This window comes from Gossypium hirsutum, chromosome D01 (assembly GCF_007990345.1).
Source record: "Gossypium hirsutum isolate 1008001.06 chromosome D01, Gossypium_hirsutum_v2.1, whole genome shotgun sequence".
Lineage (NCBI taxonomy): Eukaryota > Viridiplantae > Streptophyta > Magnoliopsida > Malvales > Malvaceae > Gossypium > Gossypium hirsutum.
Window position 1 is genome coordinate 52,323,411 of NC_053437.1, and position 8,363 is coordinate 52,331,773.

An 8,363-nucleotide genomic window follows, 5' to 3' on the forward strand; every position below is an offset into this window, starting at 1 on the left:
CCTCACACTCGACCACTGATCGATCCCCCTGTGAAGATTCAGAAACTCCCCCTACATGCATCCACATAACTAGCTCTGACATATTTCCCCTAGAAGTCGATCTTAAAGAACTCCTAGGTTAGACGTTTAGGCTGAGTGCCCTCCTTAACGGTCAGCCACCACTGATAAGCCTTGTCCCGTAACAGCAAGACTGCACCTTTTAATTTCTACTTAGGGGTGCAATCTAGATCATCCATAATCCTCTCCGTGGCCTCAATCCAACATTCAGCCACATTAGGGGTGACCCTAGTGACACCCTTGAAGAGCTCATCTCCATTGGACTAGAGCCGTTCTGTAACCGACCCTCGACCCCTAAATCCAGTATTGGGCCTAGCGACCCTCTCTGAAATCCTTAGCATAGCCTGAGACAATGCATCATCCCAGCCATGCAATCTGGAGACCCAGTCTCAGTAGCGTGCGACACTGGCATCTCACTCGTATCCAAATTTGGCAGGCTAGCCAATGAAGAGATCTCAGCTCGAGCTCCTCTACGGCCTTTACCTTGGCCTCTAGTACCCTGTCCACGGATACCTCGTGCGCTCATATCTAATTAGATATATCTCGTATTATAAGTTTTATGAATCAGTTATAGTTCTAGTGTTTATTAACAAATGTTTTATGTAAAATTGTATCGGTTATTCAGAGTTTGTTTTCGTAAATCACAGTCTCAGTACAGTTTCCAGTTTCTCTACAATTTTTAGTATACACTAACTAAAGTGTTTTCAGTACAGTTTACTACCTATAGTAGTTTTAGAATATACTATCCATAACAGTTTCAGTTTAAAATAAATCACAGTTCAGAATACTTATAGGATCGGTGCTGGAGACTCGGTGTACCACTTACTCAGTAAAAACATTTCAAATCATTTAGAAATCAATCAATTTTTTGAAAGCCCAATTTTTATAAAACCCATAATCCACAGCCGAGTTTTGTAACCTGACTCTGATACCACTAAATATAACACCCTAAACTAGGGCTAGACGTTATGGTCGAATCTGGCGATGTCACATGGAAATGGATTTGAAGACTAGATTGTCGAGTTTAAAAACCGTTACACTAAGTTAGCTTTTATTTAATTCGAAAAAAAACTAGTTGATTTGCTTTAAAACTTGTCTCCTAGCGGAAGCTTTTGTAACCAATTAATTTAGGGAAAATCGTTTTTATTTATGAAAAACCTTAGTTTTTAGAAAAAAATCGTGTTTTATGGAGTTGCAGTTTTAAAAAAATCCATAAAAAAGTATAAATTCCCAAATTTAAAGCCAACCAGTCCATAGTCCAGAAGATACATAAAAAACCCCAAATAAGTAATAAATTCTAGGCATTAATAGAAAACAGTCTAAAATTTACATGTGGCGACCTCCGAGTCCTCCGTTGCACCAACCTGTTAAGTTTGGGGATTTCCTGTATAGATTAAACAGAGAAAGGGTGAGTTTTCACAAACTCAGTGTGTAATCCCCACAGAAAACATGCATACAGTAATCAACAGAAATCAGTTAGATACAGTCTGGGGCCCGTGCCCATCACAGAATTAGTTTGGGCCTTAGCCCATTCAGATACAGTCTCAGAAATACATTAGGGCCTTTGTCTGTATCAGATACATAATGCAGATATAGTAAATCAAAATCCTACCCACAAGCCTCTACACACCATCTCCATCCAACCCTACACACCATGTGGGGATTAAATCAACCCACTTATCCCTACGCACTATGCTGTACTGAAATACGACACATAATTAGAAGGTTGCAGCTAAGCTGCCAGATAACAGGTTTAATAGCCTTTCAGACACTTTCTCCAAATATCATCAATCCACCCGATGCAATACAACATAAAAAATATGTCATCCCATTATGCAATTAATAGTACATACATTCAGATATCATAAGTCATGCTTGGTATAGAAATTAGATAGATAGATCATACATATAGGGGTCTAAGTAAAGCTTACCAACCCTATAATAGGTCCACAGTCAACTTGGGCGACCCGTGCAATCTTACAGAACTTTTCAGAAAAATGGGCTCACATGCCCATGTGGCCCACTCGACCAAAATGGGCTCAAATAGTGAAAACATGCCCATGTGATCCATTTTTAATGCAACCCGTGCCAGTTAATTATTCATATATGTTTTCACTATTTACTTATATTTTCCCTCACGATTTTTCAAAGTTAGCCTACTACTGTTGTCCAAACAGCAAGCAATTTCGACTTTTCACCAAATCCCTTATTTTTTTTCTTTTTGGGTATACACCTGGTTTTGTTTGATGCTAAAACAGTCCCCAGGCACTCTAAATCCTAGAATCAAGACACTCAACATCAATTTAATGAATTTACAAGCGAATTGACGACCAAGAATGAATAGAAACCCAACTTACCACCAACGGTAACCCTCCGTTTAACTATTGTTAAGACGAGAACACTGAATTCACCAGTCTGAGCCTCCCCCTACGCCCAAATTGTAGAGAAAAAATATTACCACTTCAGTCGTTAAGAGATTCATGGCAGAAACGAAGAGAAACACTTACCGAAACTAAGAGAGCACTAACCATGTGCGAAAACGAAGGAAAATAAATAGATTAAAGAAAAATCAAGAAGAAGAAAAAGAAGAGAAAGATGGAAAAACTTAGAGAATTTCGGTAAGAGGAAAGGGAGAAGAATAGATGGCCACAATTTTTTGAAAAAGAGAGTCAAAATTCGGTTAGGGAAAAAAAATAAAATAAAATCCCGATAACCCCCAAAATCCCTTAATCTTCTCCTCTAATTCCCACTACACATCCACTACTCAGAATCCCCCTATTACATAGCTCTATCTTGAAATCTGAGCAAAAAAAATAATACCCTTGCCTGCATAGGGGTTCGAACACAAGGCCTCCACCATAATAACACATCATTTAACCACCAGACCAGAAAGCCCATTCTAATATAATTTACCCAACAATAAAATAAAAGCCTACTAAACAAGAGTAGGGCCTAATTCATTCAAACTACCAAAATTTGCCCAAGCGAAGGCTCGAACTTGGGACCTCCCAAACACACCCAGAACACATAACCAGTAAAGCAAATAGATATTTTGTCATATTTTTACAATAATGAAATTAGAAATTTTGGGGCGTTACACTTGAGGCTCATTTTTCTGTAACTTTTTTGCACACCACAATATAGGTGGGGGGTGAATAGAACCTTAAAGAAAGTGGCATTGATACACGCCTTGAAGCCTTCGTTAATTTCTCATAAGTTTATTTTTATCCCCACTCACCAACATATTTTTCCTTTATCAATATGGGTTACTCATTTGTTTGTCATCTTTCACTAAACATTACCATTTCAATTTATCATGGTATATCCCACATTTATTTACCAACTATATCACATTCAATTTCAACAAAGCATAAATATTCAACTCTTGCTATTATCCACTTGATGCAATGACATAACCATGCTATATATGCCATTTGTTACTTTATACATTTAATCCAACCTTTACCATTTAAATGCTTACTTGACAAGTATAAAAAATGATCATGACAAAAATTGACACCAATGTCTTTACAAGTCAAAATATTTAATTATTTTATGTAATGAAGTTGAATTATGCTAACACAAATCGATTTTGCTATCCATCGTCCCCTATCACCTTTCTCCTCGACGTTTCGACCTCGTCATTAGCTATTTACAAAAAATTCGATATAAAATGATATTAGTTTCTTAGCAATAAACATACAACTTATATCTAAAACATATTTTTCACACTTTTCACTTTAGTCCCTTATAATCCTAATATCCAAAATTTATGTATATTTAAAATTTCCCGATTGAACTTGAAATCCAACTTCATAATTATCCTCTAAGAACTTCAAAATATCATATATACTAATAAATCTCATAAATCTCATATCTTACATATAGGTCCTTAATAATCCAAGCTTTGTTCGAACATCACCCACTTCAATTCTAACATGAATAACAAATAATCTAAACACAAAAACTAATATTCTATGATTTTCTAACTTGACTCTCTACAATCTCAACCATTGAAATTTAATCTAACTTTACCAATAATTGATGAAATTAGAGATAAATACTCTAATGTATTGAAGAAAAGCTCTCTCAAAAGTATGTATTTCTTAGAAATATGTACAACTATATATACATGAAGCATTGATTCAATTAAGGAAAGAAAATCTCTAATTAATATCTATAACAATCAACCGTAATATCTAAAGATATGTTATTCAATGCTATCAAATAATTAAAGATTCTCAACACTCCCCCTCAAGTTGGTGCATAGATGTCTCGCATACCCAACTTGCAAAGAAGATTATGATAAGTCTTATAGTTGAGCCCTTTAGTAAAAATATTAGCCAACTATATTTCAGATGCTAGATAAGATAGACTTAAGGCACCACTGGCTTCTTTTTTCTTGATAAAATGATAATCTATTCGATTTGCTTGGTTCTATAGTGCTACATTGGAATTTGAGCTATGCTGATGGTCACTTTGTTGTCACAGTACAAGGTTGATCCATTTTCGTTCAACAACTTTAGCTCTTCCAATACTTTTTGCAGCCATAAAAGCTCATAAACAGCTTGAGCCATGGCCCTATATTCAGCCTCTGCACTTGATCGAGCTATAACACTTTGTTTGTTGCTCCTTCAAGTGACAAAGTTTCCTCCTACAAGAGTACAATAGTGACAAAGTTTCCTCCTACAAGAGTACAATAACTCGTTGTAGACCTTCTGTCATTAAGAGAGCCAGCCCAATATGCATTTGTAAATACTTTTATCTTGAGATGATTATTTTTGGAGAGAAGAATACCTTTTTCCGTTGCAGACTTCGAATAGCACAAAATTTACAATACTGCTTGCATATGGGGTTCGCAAGTGTCATGCACAAACTGGCTTACCAAACTAACTGCATAGGCTATATCAAGTCAAGTATGAATGAGATAAATCAATCTCTAACGAGTCTTTGATATCTCCCATTATAAACCATTTCACCAATCCCTGCTTGTAAATTGTGATTACTCTCAATAGGTAATTCTGTTGGTTTGCAACCTAACATGTCAGTCTCTGTTAGAATATCTAAGACATACTTTGTTTGAGAAATAAAGATTCTCTTTTTCGATCTAGACACTTCTATTATGGGGAAATATTATAACTTTCTCCTGAGCCAATTGTTTCTTAAGTTGGGTCATTTCTTCCCTGTCATCTCCCATCATAATTATGTCATCAACATAAACTATAAGGAGAGTAATCTTATAATTACGATTTTTTATAAAGAGGGTATAATTAGCATTACTTTATGGATAGCCAAACGACACCATGTCCATACTAAATCTATCAATCTAGGCTCTAGGAGATTTCTTTAGTCCATATAGGTCCCTTTTCAGTCTACATACCTTTCCTTGAGAGCCTTTATCCTCGAATACTAAAGGAACTTTCATATACATTTCTTCTTCCATGCCTCTATGTAAGAAGATATTCTTTACATCAAACTATTGTAAGTTCCAATCAAGATTTTCTACACATGATAGAAGGATCCTGATCATGTTCAATTCAGCAACTAGAGCAAATTTTTCTTGATAATCCACTTTATATGTCCGAGTGAATCCTTGCGCTACTAATCTAGCTTTGAGCTTTTCAATTGAAACACTAGCCTTATACTTAATAGTAAACACCTTTGCAGCCAACCATTTTCTGCCCTTCAGGAGGATTAACCAGTTCCCACGTCTTATTTATTCATTTATAGCCTTTTTCCATATTGGATTAGTGATAACTGATAACTCTTGAAAAGATTTATATTTCATTCCTTTAGACTTAGCTAATTGCTTGTACTCAGGTACATTTAGTGGCATTTTAGGACATTTTATTAGTATTTTTATCATTTACATTAGGAGCTTGGACTATTTGTATATGTTAGATACTTTTAATTGCATGTGGAAAGGTTGTGTCTGGTGGTTTAACAGGTGCAGGATGTTGAGAAAGAAATAAAGGACAGAAGGTTTACCGGGGCAAAAGGTTGGACAGTTTGCCACCTTGTATGCCGTGGCAATTTTAGGAAGATGACCAAGTTAACATTCAGGGCATACCAGTCTCAAGCTATCTCTACTTGTACCAAAAAAATCTACCTAAAAAAGAGAAGATATCATGGGCTGCTGGATTTACCCTAGGAAGAAGTGCTTGTAAAAAGCTGAAGGAAGAAGCCCTAGGGGTGGAGATCTGGAGGCAACAATAGAGGGTAGTGGCTGAATAGAGACAGAAAGAAGAAGTTGAAGGATGTCCTTCTCAGCCACCAAAGGGCACTGTGCTGTTGCATTGCGGAATGGATTGGCGACAACCATCTTCCTGAGTTCTTCCACTATTTCTTATTTTGTTCTCCTATAAATTGATTTGATCGAAACAATGTTGGATGTTATTCTGAACTTGAATTTTAATCATCAACCCATGAATTAAATCTCATAGGGTTGGAATTACATGATGAAACTTATAGTTTCTTTAATGGTTGAAGATTTGATTTAATCAATTGTTTCATTCAATTTCTTTTATTGCCTAACTGTATGCATACATCCTCTAGACATCGATGAATGTACAATATGCCCATATACTAAATCTAATTCTGAAAAGGTTGGATTGGTTAGATTGAAATTGAATGATATAAGTGGGTATTCGACTGAATACCTACATCAAACTTTAGAAATAGAGCAACGTTTGTATAGAATAAAGAAAAAATAGTACAGGGTGCAATGCTACGGCTTATAGACACAGGCCATGTAACTTTAGATCTTGCTCTCGAAATAAGCAGGTCACTTTAGGTCTTTTCTGAGCAGTAGGTTAAGTACGATTTTGCTAAGACATTATTAAAAGTAAGAGCAAATTCTTAGTAATCCCAACCTTTCAATCAATATCATAGAACTTCTATCCTTTACTGTAGTATCTTTGCCATAGCATTCTTAGTTATTTATTTATTTGCTCGCATTTTATTTAAATAATTATTCTCGTAATTGTCATTACATTTTTACTCTTTCTTTGCCTTATCATTTTTCTGTATTAGTCAATCAATGTACATTAATCATAATTCGTTATAATAACTTGACCACTTTTATACCTAATCCGATCCCTGTGGAGACGATCTCACTTATCACTTTATTACTTGATTTGACGTGTATACTTGCACAATTCGCATACCATTTCACACGCGACAAGTTTTTGGTGTCGTTTATAGGGATCGATAATTTGGTGTAATTTGGTTTGGTTATTTTACTTAATTCTGTTAGTTTTCTTTAACTTAGTTATATTTAATTTCTATAGGTTTTCCATCAGTGAATGAGAAGAGACATTCCTGCTAAAAAGAATATTCATTTGACCCAGAGTTCAAAAGAACTTTATGATGAAGGCAAAAAGAATTGTGAAAAATGACTAGTAACGGGAATGATTCTAACCTCAATGATAATCCGAATGGTCAAGATGTTAATCCTCCTGTTCATAGGGTTATACCTGGTCTGAATGATATTTTGAATGGTTAGGGCACTATCCTCATGTTCGTGGGGTGATAGATGACCGAGATAGACCAATTCGAGAGCATGGTATGCCAATTTTGAATGACCTTAATCTTGGGATAGTCAGACCACAAATACAGGCTTAGCAGCTTGAGCTGAAACCAGTAATGTTTGAAATGTTGCAAACAGTAGGACAATTTGGTAGATTTCCCACTGAAGATCCAAGACTGCGTTTAAGACTTTTTTTAGAAGTTTGTGACTCGTTTAGGCAATAGGGTGTTCCTGAAGATGCTCTGTAACTTAAGCTGTTTCTATATTTTTTAAGAGATTGTGCGAGAGCATGGTTGAATACTTTGATGTCAGGAATAGTGACATTATGGAATGATCTTTTTAGAGGTTTTTGGTATGGTATAATCCTCTAAATATGAATGTCAAGCTTAGAAATGACATCACATCTTTTTGGAAATTGGAGGATGAAACACTATATGATGCTTGGGAACGATTTAAAGACTTGATTTGGAAATGTCAAATGCATGGATTTCAACATTGGACTCCGATGGAGATATTTTATAATGGGCTGAATGCATATACGAGAATAGTAGTTGCTTCTGCCAATGGTACTTTTTTGGATAAATCTTATAATAAAGCATATGAGATTTTGGAAAAGATTGGCAGGACGCAATTACTTCATTGATAGCCTAAGTATCTTCTTTGGCTAATATGATTAAAATAATGAAAAGGCCTACTACAGTCCAAGAGATAAAATCAATCGAACTATCGTGTGTTTATTGTGGTGAAAATCATGTGTTTGATGAATGCCCATCAAATC

The 8,363-nt window shown here is 35.5% G+C and overlaps 1 non-coding gene across 1 annotated transcript; it reads right to left on the minus strand.

The window, feature by feature from the left end:
* Positions 1-7,967: 7,967 nt before the first annotated feature.
* On the minus strand, positions 7,968-8,074 carry LOC121214235 (small nucleolar RNA R71). The gene has a single exon (XR_005909821.1). It is a non-coding gene; the product is annotated as a small nucleolar RNA R71 (small nucleolar RNA).
* Between the last annotated feature and the right edge of the window lie 289 nt (positions 8,075-8,363).